Source organism: Pinus tabuliformis, chromosome 8, assembly GCF_031772625.1.
Source record: "Pinus tabuliformis cultivar Carrire ecotype Pingquan chromosome 8, CPIR1, whole genome shotgun sequence".
In the NCBI taxonomy this organism is placed as follows: Eukaryota; Viridiplantae; Streptophyta; class Pinopsida; order Pinales; family Pinaceae; genus Pinus; species Pinus tabuliformis.
Window position 1 is genome coordinate 554,165,458 of NC_142294.1, and position 21,194 is coordinate 554,186,651.

At 35.1% G+C, this 21,194-nt stretch overlaps 1 pseudogene; it reads left to right on the plus strand.

The window, feature by feature from the left end:
* Positions 1 to 10,905: 10,905 nt before the first annotated feature.
* Positions 10,906 to 12,574, plus strand: LOC149236666 (putative E3 ubiquitin-protein ligase RHC1A; annotated as a pseudogene).
* The last annotated feature ends 8,620 nt before the right edge of the window (positions 12,575 to 21,194 follow it).

Below are 21,194 nucleotides of genomic sequence, written 5' to 3' on the forward strand. Positions count from 1 at the left end.
GCATAAAAAAAAATTAACTTCGCCATAATACAATAAACATAGAATAAATTAATTTTGGTTTATTTTTATCATTTGTATTTTGATTTCATTTATTATAACATAAGAAAACATAGTTGATATGTGTTGCTTGATATCATTTTCTACCTTTCAAAAACTAATGACATTGGCCCTAATGATTAAAAACATCAGTTTCCTCTTCAAGAGATGGCATATTCAAATCCATAAAAGTAGAGAATGTATACCTTCCTAAACTTTAGTAGCCAAACTAGAGGTAGATTCCTTATCTAACAAACAATGGAATTTCAAAAACCACTTTGATGCCTAATGACATTTTACTCTGGTATTACCCAATTATTAATAAACATTACATAAAACATACTATTTCATTATTAAACTTAATATTTAATATAATTTTAATGTTAAATTACATAAATATCTTGTAACATACCCCGATAGCCTCACATGGAAATGCAAGGAGTTAGAAAACTTTTGCACAAATTACTCATTGGTAATTATCCAACCACTATTCGACATTCCTCATTAACCATTAAATAAAATGTTCATCAATACATAAACTAACTTTAGTAGAGGAATAGTAAGTTTCGTAACCATTAACCACCACTCATGTAATATATTAACATAAATTGTATGATGTAATATTGCATCCATTTCATGATTCCCTTAACCACATTAATTAATCACACACTTAACATTATCAACATCACATTATGCAAAGAATCAAATCATCAAATTGACATAATAAGAAATCACATCATTGAACACTGATATACCCTAGAAACCCCGTAGGGTGAAAACCAACAAACATTTAATTTTATTATTAAACGCTCATGATGGTGTTCACCCCTCACTTAATGGCTTGTAAGGGAGTCCATCCCTTATCCATTGTTATAAATTATTACAATAAAATATCTTTAAAATACCACATACCCAGCTAAAATCTATTACAATTACCATAAAACCATTTACCCACATAGCACCACTCTCTACATCCTTTTGGCATGATTGTTCCATCAGTGGACTAGCAACTCGTACTCATTAGCATGGACCAATGGTTCTTATCTACCAAAGTGATAAACATAATTTGTCTTTTGCACAAACCACCATCCTTTCCTATCATTGTTTCTTTGGTAACATGATTAGATAAAGTATTAATCAATCAATAATCCTTCTTTAAAAGAAATCTTTTAACATCTATTCATGTGCATACATGAGATGTAAATATAATATCACAACATGATTCTTCTAACAATATTATGCATATATAAAAAAATAATTATCATGCATGTCAAAATAATTACCTTGTTAATATGATCATTCTTATACCAACACATGTTCATATCTAGAGGAAACCACTGTAACCATTCATTTCACTTAAAGGATACTAGAAACTTATCTTTGTTTTTCATGCGTGTAATAAGATAAAAAATTATTCGAAGAGACCTAGCCCCTTAACTTCTTCTTTGTGTGTGTAACTAAGTAATCTTTCCAATACATTAGATGTTCCCTTCTAAGGGAAGCTAACATGATAGACATTATTATCATGCATGCAAATATAAGTCCTTTTTCAAAAAGCATATTTTCAAGGATAGAGCTATTTACAAAATATATTATATGCACAAAGACATGCATTGTTCTAAACCAAAACTAATGTGTTACTAATTATTTCTTGTATGCGAATATATGTATTTTACAAAGGAAAGCTAGTACATTTATTCCAAGTGACTACTTTTTTTTTCTTTTTTTCTTTTTTTGTTCTAAATATGACTAATTCTATTAATGTAACAAAAAATAGTACATGGAGGCACTGGCCTCAGTAGATCATGTCTAAGATTTTACCATGTTTTAACAAACAATAAATGAAAATGACTACCCTCATCGGGGAAACTAATCCAAAAATCAAGGAGTGTGCTACCCACGCAGGGGAAACAGGTTGTAGTAACATTGTGGAATAGTTTTTTGAACAAAACAACAAAATTGACAACAATTACAACAAAAAACATCAGAAAATACCCCTAAGTTGGTGACCAAGTGCTCAAAGAAACCTGAAATAAACCTTGGCCTGCTAGGTGTCATTAGGTGGCAGAGGTTCCTCCACAATTAGACACCTGTAAGCCTCCATGTCATCTTCGTCGTGTTGTTGCTCGCTCGTCGTTGCTTCCATATTCATATTTCCACCTGGAGTATTGTGTCCCTGAGTTGCATTTGTTCAGTTCAGAGCTTCACCATGTGTTCTACGAGTCCCAGAGCTGCTACTAGGAGTTTTCCTTTTGCTGGTGTCGGTGCTTTCCTAAATGATGTGAGCTTGGATGATAGAGCTCTATGGCTCCTCTCTGAAAGCAACTGAAATGGTAGCAATAATGCATGGGTGCTCTAGTGTGCAATGAAAATGGAACTAGGTAGAATGGCAGTGTTACATCATCAGGACAGAGGCATTAGGAGGTTGATGAGCATCTGTAGCACGCCTAGAGCCAGTCGTTTGAGCATGCCCCCTACCACTACGGGTGGAGGGATACCGACCCGTGAAGTGAGCCATTGTTGAGGGGGAGGAGGAATCCGAAGGAGTAGAGTCAGAGAGGGACAGTGAGGGAGGGCGAGTTGCTCTGCCTCTGTTGCTGCCCCTTCTACATCACATCCTGTGCTGCAAATGAGGCATATTTTCCTGGTTGGAATTGGTTCGACGGGTGTTAGGAGGAGTAGGACACGGGATAGAATGGCCAGTGGGAGCAGGAGAATGGGGAATTCGATGTTCAGAAGTAGAATTGAGGGCTGAAGCAGTAGTTATGAAGTAGCAAAACAGACTATGCGAGAAGTGGGCACCTTCAACCATTTCAATACAGTAGAGGATCTGACACCTTCTCCCCATTGTTGTGTGTAAGCTCAGATCTGAAACAGTGGGGAGGAAGTTATACTTCAAAGGAGACATAACAAGGAGAAGTCAGTTCGAAATCACCATCTTATGGATCAAAGTGAGGTTTTCTCAACCTTCACGTAGCATTAAAACACCATTAATTATGGCGATGTGCTTTTGGGTGGAAGCATGGGTGGCCATGTGGTCGCGCCACTTGCAAGCCCAGATTTGTTGCGTTGTACTAGTGCTATTAATCACTCACATCCGGGAGTCTACATCTATCTGCAACACATCAATGCATTCCTATAAATGAGAGTTGTCATTTAAATTATCAAGCGAGCCCGCGTTTAGAACCCGTTCTCTATTCACCCCTAGATTTTCCAGGAAATCCACCACTTTATTGCCTTCACTTTTGATATGTTGGAAAGTGATTACTCTATTGGTTAAGAGCCATTTTTCTATGAGCTTTAAATGAGCTGCTAATCTCCAACTGCTGGCTACTTTGTGGGTAGGTGTTCCTTGGAGTATTTAATTAGCTATGGTGATAAGGATTTGTGAGTCTCCTTCAATTATTATAAGGAAAAAACCATGTTGCTAAGCCAAGCATAGTCCCTGCCATAGTCCTTCTAGTTCTGCTGAGTTGTTTGTGTCCCAACCTATTGATCCATAGAAGATCAAGAGTGGTTTGCCTCCATGATCCCTAAAGATTCCTCCATAGCCTGCCATGCCTGGGTTGCCTTTGGAGGCTCCATCAAAATTTAATTGTATCATTCCTTGGGAAGGAGGTTGCCATTTACTTGGAGCTTTGGAATTTTGAGAGAGGTTGCTAGAGTGCTCATGAGTTTGGGAAATCCAAAGATGCCAATTCTCCCATATGTTCTTCTCCTGAGGTAGGGTAGGTAAGTCCTCTTCATGCCAATTTTGAAGAGCCAAGGTTTCCTGAAGGTTGTTGCAAAAATTATTCCATATGGTATCTAGAGGAGTGCATTGATTCTTAAATATGCGTCTGTTTCTTTCTTTCCATAAAGTCCAAATGAGTAGACTTGGAATAATTTTCCATAGAGAGTTTAGCAACCTGCTCTTGTAAGGATCGATTATCCAGTTTCGAATGGTGTTTGTAATATCCTCTATTACTCTACCCCTTTTTTGACATCTGAATTCAATTTTTTCCCATAGTTTATTGGCAAGGTGGCATGTGTCCATGAGATGTTGTATTGTCTCTTCCTGTTGGTTGCAATTGGGGCATCTAGAGGGCCCATGGAAGCTTTTCTTCCTTAGATTGTCCCAGGTGAGTATTCTTTTTTGACATAGTAGCCAGAGAAACGTTGAGACCTTGGGCCAAATAACTGGAGACCAGATTTTGTCCCACATTGGATCTTTTCCATCCTGATAGCCAATCAAGAGGTTGTATGCTTCCTTTGTAGTAAAAGTCCCACGTGGTGTATACCCCCATCTCAGAATATCCTTCGTGTCTGAGAATCAGATTTTTCTATTCATGAGTTCTGTGTCAAGCTCATTGTGGATTTGCTCTATTCCTTGTCGGATTATTTGTGCCACTTTTAGCCATTGTCTATATCCTTGATTGAGGGCTGGAGTCTAGTGCTGATTGAATTTTTCCTCCTAATGCTATGCCCAATCCTCTGTATGTGGAAGTATAAACAAATTGCTGAGCTGTGGTCTTTGATGCCAATAGTCAACTGAGAAACAAGCATTAATGCTATCTCTGATTTCCTAGAAACTGTGCTTCTGTATCATGTTTTTTTGTTGTCTTTCTACATTCCAGATAAGGGAGCCCTTTTCAGTGGGAAGAAGTCTGATTAATTCGTCTGTTAGTCTGTTATTTGCATATTTGGCAGTCCATAGTGTTTCCCACGGTGTGTGTGGAGCTGAGAGCCATTTCCACCATATCCTTGCTCCCATAACAACATTGCTATGTTGAGGATCTCGGAGACCCACCCCTCCATATTTTTTAGGAAGGCAAACTGTCGTCCATTTAACCAATGCCCATTTTCTATTTTGGCCTGAGGATCCCCATAGAAAGTTACGTTGTAACTCTTTGTTCTTTTAAGCACCCACTTTGGTGTTGCTAAAATAGAGAACAGTTATAGAGGCATCGATTGTAAATCGACCTTAACCAGCACCATATGACTAGCCATATTAAATGCTCTATAAGTCCATGAAGAAAGGCAAGCTTTGAGCTTTTTGAGGAGAAAATGCCATGAGGCATGTTTAATAGCTAAATCAGTCAAAGGAGCACCTAAATACTTTTAGGGTAGGGAGGTTTTCAAGAATCTGAGGATGCGAGATATAGAGGATTAAGTGGAGGGGGGAGTGCGAAAAAAGGAAATTTGGGATTTTGCAGTGTTGATGCTCGCTCCATATGCTTCTGAATATTCATCTAGCAGGGATTTAAATTTAAAAGCTTCTTGAACTTAAGGGTGCCCAAATAACATGTTGTCATCTACAAACTGTTGATGTGTGATGGCGAGTGATTCATGGAGAGAAATACATCTAATCTACTGAGTTTGAAGGGCATTCTTTATGAGACGTCCTAGCCCTTCAGCCATTAACACAAAAAGAAAGGGAGAGAGAGGGTCTCCTTGGCGAATGCCTCTAGAGGGGTGGAAAGGAAGAGAGGGAATGCCATTTACTAAAATGGAGAAAAAAGTAGAGGAGACCAGATTCATTACCCATCTAACCCAGGGACTCGAGAAACCAAAGGCAATAAGAATTCTTTGCATGTATATCCAGCTTAATTTGTCAAAAGATTTAGAGAGATCAATTTAGAGAAGCATTCCTACTTTTTTGTTGTGCTTTAAAGAATGAATGATCTCATGTGTGAGGATGATGTCGTCAATGATTTGTTGTCCATCTACGTATCCCAATTGTTCTGGCGATATTAGCAAGGGAAGCAGTGGTTTCAAACGGGAGGCTATGACTTTGGATATGACTTTGTAGATAACATTGCAGAGAGCTATTGGCCTAAATTTGTCCGAAGTTATAGAATGCTCTTCTTTAGGTATGAGTGCAATAAAGGTGGCATTTAGAGATGGAAGCAACCAATGCAAAGTTCTAGATTCTTCCACAACCTGCGAAACATCCACTTTGATGAGATCCTAGAATTTATGAAAGAAGTTGGAGGTAAATCCATCTGGTCCAAGAGCTTTCCCCTCTTTGAGCTGATTCATTATTGTTTCAACTTTTTGTAGAGTAACCGGTCTAAGGAGTAATTGATTATGTTCTTCCATGATGATTTTAAGGATATGCTGGAGAATCCATTCTATTACTAGTTGTCTGTTGATTTGTGGTTCCTGATGAACGTTTTTGAAATGTTGGAGTAACTCTCTTTCAATATCATCATGTTTTTCCATCCTTTCTCCCTATTGATTTTGAATTTGTGTGATGTTGTTGTGCATTGTTCTCTATATGGTGGTGTGGTGAAATAATTTCGTGTTCTGCTGTCTCTCTTTTATCCATTTTACTATGGATTTCTGCTTCTAAAGGATCTCTTCTTACTTTCTTCTTTCATCCAGTTGATTTTGAAGGTTCTGTTCTTTTTAGACCAAAGCTTCTATCCTTCCTTTAGTAATTCTTTTTTGCTAAATGTCCATCATTTCTTGTGCTAGAGCTCTTTGGACTTGAAATATATTTCCAAAGGTTGTTTGATTCCATTTCTTGATATGTGCTTTGAGATGTTTGAGTCGTTATTGAAGTTGATACATTTTTTATCCTTCTGGGGGTATGAAACTTTTCCAAACGGAGATGACCAGATTATTGAATTCTATGTGGGTAAGCCAAAATGCTTCAAAATGGAAGGGTCTCCTTGTGGAGTTTCTAGGTCTTTGCCATTGGAGAGATATAGGTCAGTGATCTGACCCAGAAAGAGGCAAGATTGAGGCAGTAAAATCTCCTCCTACATGAATTGCATTATCAGATAGCAAGAAGTGATCCAACCACGAGGCTATTTGCTGTGAACCTGATCTTTTATTGTTCTAGGTGTAAATTCCACTGTTAAAAGGCAGATCAATGAGCCAATTATTTTGTATGAAGTCCTTGAAGTGGTTGTTTTCCATGTCTAGTCTAACCCAGCCTCCATTCTTTTCTTCAAGTTTAGTGATCATATTGAAGTCACCCCCTGTAATCCAAAGAGGATGGGCTCTGGCAGAGTTGATCCTTGCAATTGTGTTCTACAATGCTAATTTGTTTGTAGCATCCTGAGGGAAATAGACATTGGTGATATGTCCATGAATATTGGTCCCAATAATATGAAAAGTTGCTTGAATGAGATCTTGATTCACATGAAAATCAGTGAGTGAAATAGCTTGTGTATCCCATGCTATTTCTAGTCCCCCTGAAGCTCCCGAAGCATCCACTGCTACTGACTGGCTTCCTAGCCAGGCTTTTGAGAGAATCGTGCCAAGGGTATTAGTGTTACATTTTGTCTCTTGTATGAAAAAACTTTGAGGTTTCTCTTGCTATATCATGTTTTTTTATCATTCTGTACTTCATAGGGCTGTTTAACCCTCTTAAGTTCCATGATGTGAGCTTCATGGTTCAAGATTGGGTAGTGGCCTGTAGTACTTTGTTAACTTGGAATATCTTCTTGACTCCACCAACATTTCCCCAATGATGATGGTTCTTTGCAGATCTATCTTTCTTCCTCATTTCTTGGTATCTTTGGGAAGGTTTTTCCCATCCCATTGATTGCCCGGTTGGATCCCTAAAGTTCGCTGCTAATGTGCTCTAGAAAGGATTACCTCCAAAATTTCTAGTTGTCTATCCGAGATTTTATCAAACTCTTTCCTTCTACAAGCTTGCTCAAGGCTGAATATATCCAGATCCCCAATGTCAATACTTTCAGGCTCCTCTTCCATATGTTTGGGCTCACTGCTTCCTGCTACTAAGTCATTTGAATGAATTGGTTCTTGGAGAAAGATATCCATTTCCACTCCATTGTACCTCGATTCGGATTCCTTAGTGGGATTGGATGTTGGGCTTGTTAGGGTCTGAAGTGGCTTTGGGTCTTTCCTTGTGGCTGAGGGCTAGATTACCAAAGATGGCTTGAGTATATCTTCGGTGTGGTAGTGGGTTCAGAGTCATTCAAAGCTGATTGAGCTAAGATATCAAAGTTGTTGCTGGTGGAGGGTATGGTTGAGTTGGCTATGGGATTTTTGGATCCCAAAGTAGGATTTTTGTGGTGCTTTTTCCGGGTGTTGACTTTAGTAAATCCTTCCTCATCAGTTTTTTCTGAGGTGGTATTGGTTTTGGGGGTTACATTTAGGGGGCAGTCATGGAAAAGATGACCATGTGCATGGCATTTTCTACATCTAAAAGGAACATGTTCATAGTCTATAGGCTGAATCCATTCAAAATCATCGTGATATAGACTTACCGAGTCCGGGAGTGCCTTGTCTAGATGCATGTAGACACAGATGTGAGCATAGGAAGTATACCTTCTTAGTTTTGTTTCTTCGGCTATCTTTATGAAGTTGCCCAGACCATTTCCAATGTCTTTTAGTGATTCTTCATCCCAGTACTCCAATGGAAGGGAATACAGGCGGATCCAATAGGCACCCAACTGAAATCCTCTTTGTCCAGAGTGAATCTTTCTATCCAGTCTCTAAGATACAAGCCCGCAGAGTCGAAGAAATAGGGGTTGTCATCTAGGACTCTGTTACAGTCTTCTATGCAGTTAAAGACAGTGGTAAAGAAGCCTTTAGGTCTGAGCTGTAGGGTGACATGACCTTTAGGTTTCCATTTGGCTGCAATCCATCCCTGCAGGGCTTTCCTTGTCGGCTAGAAGTTGATAAATTTCCCTATGAGAGCGGGGTCCTTCATAAATTGGATTTGGGCATTGATCTAGTGACTAGGTAGTTTATCTTGGGTTGCTCTGCTGCAATAGTTTTGCAGGTGACCAAGGTAGCTTTGGAGACCTCTCTGTTCAATGTCGGATTGTCTTGCTGCTGAGTCTGATGTAGTGCTTCTGTGTCCTATGGTGATTTTTGTTTCCCTTGCTTTGTTGCATCAGTCTGCTTTGCAGTGCTGATAAGTTGTTCCATGTCAATATCCCTTTCAACCCCATTACAAATCCATATCATGTTGTTGCCACTGGGGGGAGGTGCTGCTTCCCCCCAGAGGGGGATCCATAGCAGGGATCTAACTGCTGAGTAGTGTTATCGCCAGAGATGATGAGTTTCTGCAGTTCTATTGTTGTTCAGAGAGATTCAGATACTGCAGAACTTACCAAAAACCCTAAGCTGCCATGAATCGTTGCACTCCTTGGCAGCTGAATCTTCTCATATTAATGAAGTTACTATTTGTTTTACTTTCCATAATACTTATTCTTTTCTTCACACAAATCCATATTTCTCTTTAAAAGATCTAACGCAATAGTTCTGCAAATCCATGTTTCTCTTTAAAATGTCTAACACGATAGTTATATCTTCATACATGTAATCAATTATTGTTTCTATGTTTCTACATATGTGTTCTTTTCACATAGTTATTTTCAAGAACTCAATTTATTTTTTCTATTGTATGTACAAGTTTTCATGCATTTGTTTTCAAGAAAGTATCATAACAGTTCATGAAAGTATCATAATTAACCTTTCCTTTGGGCATAAAGGCTAAGATAATAATAATGTTAACTTTTTATGCATTAAACCATGCAATTATATCAAACTATCCAATTTACAACACATAAGTCATTTATCCTTTTACTACCAAAAGATGTAACTTTTCCAAACTTTGCAAAGGAATTAACACAATTAACTTATCTTTTCTTCAACAAATAATTATGTCTTATAAACACATAATCCCACTTTCCAAGAAAAATAATCTAATTAACTTTTCTCTTTTATTTTTTACCACCCATGAAATTATTTCACAAGTTACCCTCTTTAATCTATATTCATTTCCAAGAAAATAACCTACACTTTTATCATTTTAGTAGAAAATCCCTTTTCAAGAAAAAAACATGCGTCTTATCTTACATAAAAAACATATAAATTGTTATATAAAGATAATAAATGTTATTTATCTTTTAATGCTGCAAATATATATAATAGCAAATTTTTTCTATATATAATAATAACAATCTTTATCTATACTTAACAATATATTCTTTCTACTAAAAATAGATATTCACAATTTTATCTACCTATAGTGATATATACAAACTCTCTTTTTTAAACCAATACAATAACTTATTTTCAAAAAACACACAGAGACTCATATTTTATCACATTCCTCGCTATATATATATAATCTTTCCAAAAACACTCAATTAAACACATATATTTTCCTTCAAGAAAATAAGGGATTACTTATCTTAAACACATATTTTTCTTAAAAAAAAATAAACAGAGTACTTATCTTAACCGTAGTCGATTAGCCCATCCAAAAATGACTCCATAAAAAGAATGTGAATGGTCTTTTCCTCTTTCCATCTCTTCTACAAGCCTTTTGATGACCCGCCATGGGAAAACCAATACTGTAACCAGGAATCTAATTAAAATAAAAATACTCTAATAAATGATAAATGTTATATTGATATTTTAGGGATGTTCCATATGTAAAATAAATAAATTTGATATATGCATTTAAAATTCACATAGGTGAATATTAAAAATTCCATCTTTTTATAAATATGAAAAATTCTATCTATTAATTTTCATTGAGAGATGAAAAGAATATATTAAATTTTTTTTATTTTGGTAAAGGAAAGTTTAAGAATAGAAATTTATATAAAAGTTTATTGATTTTGGTAAATCAAATTGTTTTTAATATATCAATTATGTTTAGCCATATTTTTATAAAATATTTAAATATTATATAATTTTTATTTCTCATTATTTTTTTTTAACGAATATTAAAAACTAATCTCCATGGAATATTAGCCCTAAAATTTTCTAAAATTTCTTGATAATAAAATTGGAATTTTTATTAAAAAAGATTATCCACCGATGGAATCCCTCTCTCTTTCCAAATTCAAACGCCAAACGTTAACGTTGAGACCTTAGGAGGCAACACAAAGGGAAAGCAAGGAATGGAACCATATTCCCCCTCATCTTTGTCTCTTCTATTCAGTACAGTCCACGAAATCATGTTCAATACGGTCCACGAAATCCCAACCGTGTAACCTGTAAATTCTCAGCTTTGATCTCCCAAAAGTCTCCCACGGGTCAACATTCCCATCAATAATTGCATGATTCCTTGCATGCCTTGAGTTTGGAGCTGTAACTGCCATTCCTGGGCGATAAATTTGAGGATTTTGAGCTGAATTCTGCTCGGACCGCAGCGCGATCAATATATTCAAGCTTCATCGGCCCTTTTAACGTTTGGATTTGAATAGCGGCCGTCGTAAGGGTTTCGAAGGTCGTCTTCCTGAATTTTCAGGGTTTATCGAGATGGGTTCTAGAAGTAGTTCTCCCTACTGGTGTCATGCTTGCAATCGTATGTTAAGATTATTGGCAGGAGAGCCCACTATTTGTCCCAGTTGTGGCGGAGGGTTTGTAGAGGAAGCAAGTGATGGCATTTCGAGCTCCCGAACAAACCCCTTCGAGGGCTTCTTAATGGAGGGCGGAGAAAGGCTTTCTGTGGCTGACCTCATGGCTGACCTGCTCAACTTGCTGAGTAACCCAGAAAACAGAGAAGGCCGCGGTCATGTCCCTGACAGGATTCTCAGACGGGGCGCGATTAGGGGTAATGGCCCCATGGTGTTAATTTTGGGCAGTGATACAGGAATCGAACCCAGGACCTTGCCTGCAAATATTGGGGATTATTTCATGGGTCCTGGGTTAGAACAGCTAATAGAACAGCTGTCTCAGAACGATAGGTTGGGCCCTCCTCCTGCCCCGAGGGCCGCCGTGGATGCAATGCCCACGATTAGGATCAATTCCCGGCATCTGATTAACAATTCGCACTGCCCTATCTGCAATGACAGGTTCGAAGTCGGAGGCCAAGCCAGGGAGATGCCCTGCAAGCACATTTATCATTCAGATTGTATACTTCCCTGGCTGGCTCAGCATAATTCGTGTCCCGTCTGTCGCCTTGGATTGCCGGGCGACTTTCCAGCTACATCACAGGCTAGATCTTCATCCAGGCCCAGAAGTGCCGCGTCATAACCCGCGGCTGCCAAGGTAATGTCCGGGGATCTCAGGATGCCCGTTGTTTTCTGCTAGTGTTGAATCCAGTGCTCAAAACAGTAATTCTAGGAATTATGTTTCAAGTGGAAAGAATACCAATGTTAATACTACTAATAATTCAAGAAACAGAGACTATGGACGAGGTTCAACCAACGGAATTTTATGTGGTCTGTACGTTCTTCCACTGCAAATCACTGTTCTCATCGTGGTCAATATATTTCAAATTCAAATGATAACATTATCCAGAGGCAGCCATGATGGCCCTTTGAGGAAGGCGATGGTTCTCCTTGGAGGACCAAGCTGAGTCACTCATTACTCCAGTATGTTGATTGGAGACTGTAAATACTGGTTACATGGAGTTAGTCCCCATGCGACCTACTTTTCTCGATGTTATTTTTAAAAAGCTTCACTGTGTTATCTAGATTTACAGGGTAGCGTTTGAATGTAACTGCAGTCTTATGATATGCTTAAATGATTGTCAGAGTAGAAATGTATAATGGAGTGTGATATTTGTTTTTTATCTCAATATAATAGAGATGTTGTAATGTCTTTCTGTTTTCAGGCTCTGTCACTATATAGCTCTTTTTCTTTGTTAAATTTGATCCCATTGTATTGTTAGTTATAAAATATTTAACTTATATTTTGGATCAATCATGCCAAAAAGATATAATAATAAAAAAATTAAAAGAATTATGCCTTATCTTTACTCTATTATTGTTAGTCAGTTTGCTTACTCTCATCTGAATCTTTAATTAAAACCGATATATGTTGATTTTTAATAATATTATTTATGCTATATTAATTTCACATCTTTATATATAAAGTATTCTCATTTTTTATTTTACTAAAACTTTGATTTAATTTCTATGGAAATATTTATAGTAGTGAAGATAGAGGTTTTAGATATATCTCAAAAGTAATTATAAAATTATTACTTTTCTATTTAATTAAAAAATGTTATAAAATTAAATGAAAATAAAATATTTATGAAATATTTCAATACTGAAATAAGTTATGGTTTTTGGGCATGTGGTATTGATGAGCCATGGTATTATAACAAAGCCTATTTACAAGTTAATAATATCCATGGTAAAATTGGAGCGAATATCCATGGTTAAAATTGTCGGCATATTGTTTTAAAATATTTTGATTGTGAAAGAAGCTATGATTTTTAGGCATGTGGTATTGATAATCCATGGTATTGGACCATGGTATCGTAACAAATCCTATTCACAAGTTCATAATATCAACTACAAAGTGGGCGTGAATATCCATGGTTAAGAATCTTGTCATAAATTTTGATCGTGAAATAAGTTGTGTTTTTTGGGCATGTGGTATTGATAAACCATGGTATTGGCCCATGATATTGTAACAAATCTTATTTACAAGTTAATAATAACAATGGTAAAGTGGAGGCAAATATCCATGGTTAAAAACCTTGTCATATTGTTATAAAATATTTTGATTGTGAAATAACTTATGTTTTTTGGGCATGTGGTATTGATAAATCATGGTATTGGCCCATGGTATTCTAACGAAGCGTATTTACTAGTTAATAATATCCACCATAAAGTGGGAGTGAATATCCATGGTTAATAATCTTGTCATATTGTTATAAAATATTTTTATTATGAAATAGGGTATAGTTTCTGGGCATGTGGTAGTGATAAGCCATGGTATTGGTCCATGTTATTGTAACAAAGTCTATTCCCAATTTAATAACAAAATCAAAGTATAACAAATTGAATCTTATTATTTCTATTACTTCAACTTTTTATTATTAATTGAGTCAATTTTTAAATGTTTACACTCATCACTACCTTGATAATCACCCTTGAGATTACATTTGGAAAGTTACCATTATATTTCTTTTCCAATTGAATATTTGAATTTTAAGCTACTCATTTGAAATGAAAATGGTATTTTTATCAATTATTTTTATATTCTTCACAAATGTTACATAATATTCATTGACCTCTGATTTAATGTAAAAACTAATGTATCATTAACTTGATAGGGAGGTTTGCAAAATGAGTCTTTTATAACTGTTATTTGAATCGTCTACAAGGTCTTGGATAGACAATGATTGGACGTGTTGTTAAGGCACTCTTGGATGTTGAATCATCAGTTAAATTCCTTGTCTTATTTGGGTGTTATTCTTGGACATAACCATGATGTAGCTTGAGTGTTATCGAACTTACAAAAAAAATTGTCATTTGAATCTTCATTATATAAAATTGTGACTCTAACTTGCAAAACATATCATTTTAATAGATCTCCAAATATATGTGATGTCCTTATTGAACAGCATTTTAACTCACAAAAAATAATACTTTTCCATGAAACTAGGAAATACAAAAGGTGCTTGCACTAATTGGCATTTCAATTTTGCATTTCATTTTTGTTGAAAAAGTTTAAGGCTATGTCACATGATTACGAGTTTGGAATTCACTAATTTAGCATAAGATTTAGAAGATATCAAAAGAATATCTTTTGAATATGGAAAATTTTGTATGTTTTGGATTTGTTGTTTATGTTGTAAATCCAAATAAATGATATGAAGTTTAAATTGGTATTACTCGTTTTGATTTTACGATTTGTAGCATATTTTATAAATGTTGCAACAAATAAATGTACAATATCATTTTAATTTTTGTAAGTTGAACCTCACTCTCCATTAGTAGTATGGTGTGAGGCACTTGGCTTGCTATTGATGTATATATTATGACCTTCATGAACATGGACAATTATATACGTGAGTAGCTTGGATAAGTGAATAGGGTAGATATATATTCAAAGCTACAGATCCACTCTACAATTAATACTTACCTACATCAATTCTAGGCCTTGGTTCTGACAATAAAAAAGTTGTTGATCAAGAATCCTTGAGCAATATGTATATCTCTAAACATGTCCTTTTCAAGTCATGCCTTTAGTTTTATCTTTTAATGTGGGGTTGATGAATATACAGTGAGATTTTCAAATATGTTAACCTCGCATTAGTTTAGCCCCATTACTCCAAAAATTTAGAAAAAAATCAAATTAGTCATGAAAGAGCCCATCACCTGGTTGTTGCATCAACACCCTTATTGTGGGTACCATAGTCATTTTTTTACCTTTGCAAGATGCAGAATACCTATCCTTCACATCCTTCCTCCCTGTATTATCCACCGCCTGGTAATATCCCAACACATAGCTGATTTCAATGCTTGTGGAATGTGGGATGTGGAAGACTTCGTTTGCAACTTCATTGTACCACGCATCCTACAATCCTACATCTCACATTTCCACGTTTACCATTTTGCACCCCATGTCACTCCAATTGCACTATCAAATTCTCCATAATTAGTTTGTTGAGTTGGTATTTCATATAAAGCGCCACCTTTAAGGAGAATTAAAGGCTTGCCACCAGCACATCCTTCGCACATTTGGATTGATATTGTCATTGAATATGGCATAGATTTTGTACAAATCTTGTCCTTATGTTATGCAATCTCGCAATAAGTAATGGTGAATTTAATAACATCCACTATTATTTTCCTCGTTAGATACTAAAGTACTTGATCATCGATTGTATCGAGACATGTAAAACAAAAGACGATGAATAGAAAAAGAAACCCCTGTTATGGAGATATTGTCAACATGCTGGGTTAAGACCATGATTTGGTGGTAGTTGGGATTGACACCACAAAAGAATAATGCTAATAGGCTTTGGGTCTTTGGAATATTAAGAGTAAGTCATATGCCTGAACTCTTTGATTTCAAAAATAGTTTTTTGGTGCCTATTAAAATTTGACACAAAGAGAAGGATGGTAAACTCTAAAGTTGGAAAAAACTCTATTTGCCTCACTCCAAGTATTTTTAGAAAGATGTTGCAATTCCCCACTTTGCATAGATTTTTCAAGCCCTCTAGAGTAGATGCTATTATAGATCAAGGGGGAGGAGTTGAGATACTAAGGAATTTTCTCAAAAACCAACTTACTAATTCAACATGCTCTGCTCCAGTTGAGGAAAGTTCATTGGCAGACCCATACAAATAGTTTGCATGGTTATTTGGAACAATATCTAGTTAGGATTGCATAGGGTATGTCCTAAAATATATCCTTTATATTCTTCACCATTCAGTGCATGAATAACTTAGTTTTTATTTATCTCATGTCACCCTCAAATAAAATTTCCTACCAATTGAGGAATTCTAAAAAACAAAGAGGTTCTTTATGATATCTTATTTAGTTTCTTGTATTATATTTATAGATTTTCCCTCAACTTGGATGACAACCCTATTTTAGTTTTGGTACTAAACATCGTGGAAGCAAAAGGCTCCTTTTCATTTTTAACAAGTGTATAACTCTTTTCTCATATAATTCAGGACAATGATCATCGATCCTCTGACAGAAAGTTTCTCAAGAAGCTCAAGCCTTTCCTTTTTAGAAAAGTGTTTTTCATTATGAAGATTAATTTTCATATATTAAGTTACTTGGGTTTGAAGGGAGCCTATCCTTCTCCCCTATTATATATGTGATAAGTTCTTAATAGCATAGGTTTGTCAACAACATAGAATTTGGGCTTGTTTGTTCAACAAAAATAGAAAACAATAGTTTATCGCAACTCCTATCGAAATTGGGGATTTTATTGTCCAAACAATTTCTCAATTGAACGAAATAACCTTTTTTTTTTACAAATTCTAAATGAGGAAATTCCAAGAAAACGATGGATTTAACCCAAAGGGTCTTTTCTTTGCCCATATTTTTTCTATTGGGTATGGTTATCTTTTTATAGTTCTGAACAATTGGAAATCCAGTGGGAGATAATCATAATATACAAAAGGAATATGTTGTATATCAAGAGTATCCCCTTCATGATGATGTCAATATAAATATTAAGAGGGAAATCTGCAACCAATGTTGATGTTGGTTCTCCCCATTAATCTCCAAGAAGCTCTTCGATTTCTCAAAGCCAAAGTTAGATAAATACCAAAGAATTGAGGAGAGTTATGAAAAAAATGTTGGTGATACAAGTGACAAAGATTCTCCATGAAAGCAACCTGGAAGAACACATTGCTTTACCAATTCCACATAAAAAAAAAAGTAGTTGAAAAGCACGTTCAAGACCTCTAAGAAGAAGAAATAAACTCTTAATAATATAGAGATTGATACTCTGTGTACAATTCTTGATTGGGTAGAAACAAAAATGATTAAGAATAAAATCCTAAGGAATTGACGCATGAAGGCCTTGTTTTTAAAGAGGAACTAGTAACATTACATCAGGTAGACTATGATCAACACTCTTAGAAAATTGCAAATTTGGAAAACTAATTTGAAGGATAAGAATATCACTGAAAAATGGAACTCTAAAATAAACATTGCAAGTATTAAACCTCAAGAGTTATATAATTTCATCACACCATTGAAGATGCTATTGCATATTTTATTAGTGAAAAAAAAAATCTAAGGAAAAGGATAATTTAGCTGGAAGTGGCTTTATGTCGTCAAACACTATGCGTTGAACCAATAATTCTAAGACCTATTGAAAAAGCACCTGACTCAAGCCCAAGATTGGAGGGAGCTTCTAGTTTGCTGACATAGATAAAAATGTTGTAGAAAATATTAACAAAATAATTTCTTTGATTCTTGAATCAGAGGGATTGGTAGAAAATTCAATCAATATTTTTCATCCTTCAAGGAGTTTGTACACAATGATATAGGAAATGATGAACATTTTTCCAAAAAAGATGTAAGTACTTTCTTTTGAATTTTTTATGATATGAATGATATTCAAGAGAGGGAACAAAATTTTTCCATCTAAGGCACAACTCAAACATGTAAAAGCATGTTGGTTAGAAAGGATTAATTCACTTAGAAAAATGATTTTTTATTGGGACATTCTTGTGGGAAAAAGAGTTGATGTTTTTTTCAAATTAATTGACGCGACAAAAGAGTTGGATTACCCACATATGATAATTGATCATTGATGCTATACTAACTAAAGATAAGATGTAAGAACAATTGAATGCAGTTAGGAATCTTTGGGATGATAATTTTGATACTATTACTATATTTTCCCAAGAAGACATTAAAAATGGTTATTTCACTTTATTAATAAAAATGATGATCAAGAAAATATGACACATCAATTGGGATTTGAGTTAAAAGAAATTGAAGATGAATTATTTGACATCTATGTAAATGATTAGATAGTAACAACAATGTTACGAGAGTTTATTAAACAATGGTTAAGGGACACCTTATAGAAAGTCAATTCGTAACGACCCACAAGGTCAAATAAGCAATTACAATAGTTAGGATTTATTTTGAAGACACAACATTTAAAAAGGTATTCACTAGATTGAGAGAGAGAGGGTCTTTCTAGCATAATAGGTAAGAAAAATCCCCTTTGAATCCCTGATTCTATCATATTTCTCTTAGTTTGTAATTACTCAACATTTCATTTAAGATTCCTTTTGAATGTCAAAGGTCAATTCCTAACTGTCTTCTCTATTTTTATTCTAGGTCTTTTCTATCTATTTTATGGTCCACAAGAGCCCTATCACAATCCATTTGGATGAATCCATTTCATTTTATGAATATTATAAAAAAAAACTATAAATATTTATAATTTAAATCTTCACAGGGAACTACTTGAGGAACATAGCTAGTGTGATCTTTTGACTTTCAATTTTAGATGTGGTATTTGAAGTGTGTATCTCCTCAAAACCTTTATAAGTTTAATTGAATGATAATGTTGAGTTCTCTACATATGTGGTCCTTTTATATTTATCTTGCAAATAATATGCTATGCTGGAAGCAATGTGTTATGAAATTGGTCATTTTAGTTTTTAAAGTTCTTGTATTATAGTCATGTTTGTAAATATTAATTTCCTCTGAAAGCTTTAGTCTTATCTTAGGATTTTTTTTCTTTTATCAATTTTGAAAAGAGGAGTGTTACATGTCATTTTGTCGGATTAGGAAAATGACCGTTGGTTTGGATCTTTCGCTATCCATCAAAGTGTTCCAAAGCATTACCCTGCAAGGTCAAAACCCAAACAATCCCAAAGAGAATGAAATTCCTGGATCTCAAGGCCCAAAAACCTATTCTTGGATTCCTACACAGTTCCCTAGTCCATTTTTGCTCATACACAATAGAGACCATTAGAAGTTGTGCAAAAGTGCGCTCTATCTTACACTATGGCTTGCGCACATGACTTAACATAAGTAAAAATAAAAAGTAAAGTCTATAAGCTTTGTTAGTCAAATATTTCCCAACTAACAACTTCGAATGGATGCCTACTCAAGCCTGATCCCTCCCATCATGGAGCTACTTCCCTCTCTTTGTGGATCCCCTATCCCACCATTTGTGGATCTCATCCCTTAGGAAGAGGATCCCAAACCTCCTCCTCTTGGCCTATAAATCAAACATAGGATAGAGGATTGGGGAGGACCATTGAAGGTAGGCTTATGCTGCAGAAATAAGGCTAGGAGGCTTTTCATCCAAATAGAAGATTGGAGATTGTGAGAAGAGGCTTGTAACATCAAGGCTTTGAGGTTGTAAGTTTATTCTCCATTTTATTTAATAAAAAACAATTGTTCTTTCCTAATCATGTCTTTTACGATATCATTTTTGGTATTCCTTGATCACTCTCATAGGTTATGATTGGTTATTGATTCAATTTATGATATATGTTGAGTTAATTGTTTCATTTATCTTTCATTCTATATACTAGATGCTTTAATCCTTGTGTGTTTCTATCTATGCAGATATCCTTTGAAACATTGTGGAGAAGTTGTGGAAAGTGTTGGAATGATTTCTAAAGCATTGAGGAGAAGCCACCCATGGAAGGAACTGAAAGGAATTCGACAAGCATTTCATTAAACTGGTAAGTGATCTCTCGTATATTACTTGTTTCAATTAATCTTAAGCTAAGGAAAGGTAACAGTTCTTTTCTTGTTTGTTACTAGATTTCATCTGATATTTAGGGAGATATGTCTTGTCCGCAAGAGGGATTATTCTACTTAACAATTCGCGACTCCATTGGGGATCATCTCACTCTCCATCCTTCTATTTGTTTTGACTTTTGATCCTTTTGTCATAGCCCTCTATGAGTGTTGGAAATACTGAAAATATGGATTTTATGATTTATTTGACTTGTTTTTATTTTTTCTAAAAAATTCTCGTTTCACACACTTTATCTTTATGCATAAAGCGTATTTTTGCACACTTATCCCTTTGCAATAGTGTGTATGCAAACTGAATTGATCTATTTCCTGCTCAAATACCTGATTTTTTTTTTTAAATTTCAGTTTTCTTTTCATCAAGTTCAGAATTTTTTATTTTCCCTATTTAATTACACTTTTTTACACCTTCAAAAGTCTCAATCAACTGGTTGAGTGTCATGAAAGATTTTTCTTCCAATTTTCTTATTTTCACAAATTAGGGTAAAAGTTTCATCTATTTTGTTGTTGGCTTATCAAAAGAAATATTAGTTGGTCTTGGCTTTTTGACTTCCTATCTTTCTTCTTTTGAATAGATCAGATCTTGTGTTTATTTTTATCTTTTGTGAAATATTGTTTCGTGAATGAAAAGAAGAATGAGTATTGTTTATGAAAAGTGCATCCTATGCTGAATTTGAAACGAAAAGTCATTTTTCTTCCATTGTTGAAGTGCTTCAGCACTGTTTCTTCATGCATTTTGAAAATTTTCGAGTGATTGTATGCCAAAAAGGAAAGTTTCTTGACTTTTTGGGTTATTGGGAAAAATTGAAATTTTAAAAGTTAATTTCCGCATTTGGGTAGTCTGAAATTGAAGATCTGCATTTAGGAAAAGGGATATAGTGGGAATTTAAGCGTTTCTTTCATTTCCATTGAAAAATTGAAAAGGTTGTCTCCTTACCTCTATTAGAAATTCAATGAAAATAAAATTTTACAATTTCATCTTCGATTGCATTAAGGTTTTGCGTCAAGTCATAACAACATGAGTTTCACATCCATTTACCTTTGAGTAAGTAGCAACTCATAAAAACAATGCTAATAAAATCAATCTAGAAATTTTTATTATTTTAGGGCTCTTTTCCACCTAATTTAGATCAGGTTGTAGGGATTTGGAATAGGGAAATGAGTTAACTTTCCAAAGCTACAAACAAACATTAGCATCTTGTAATAGGGAGTAAATCCATTTACTGCAAT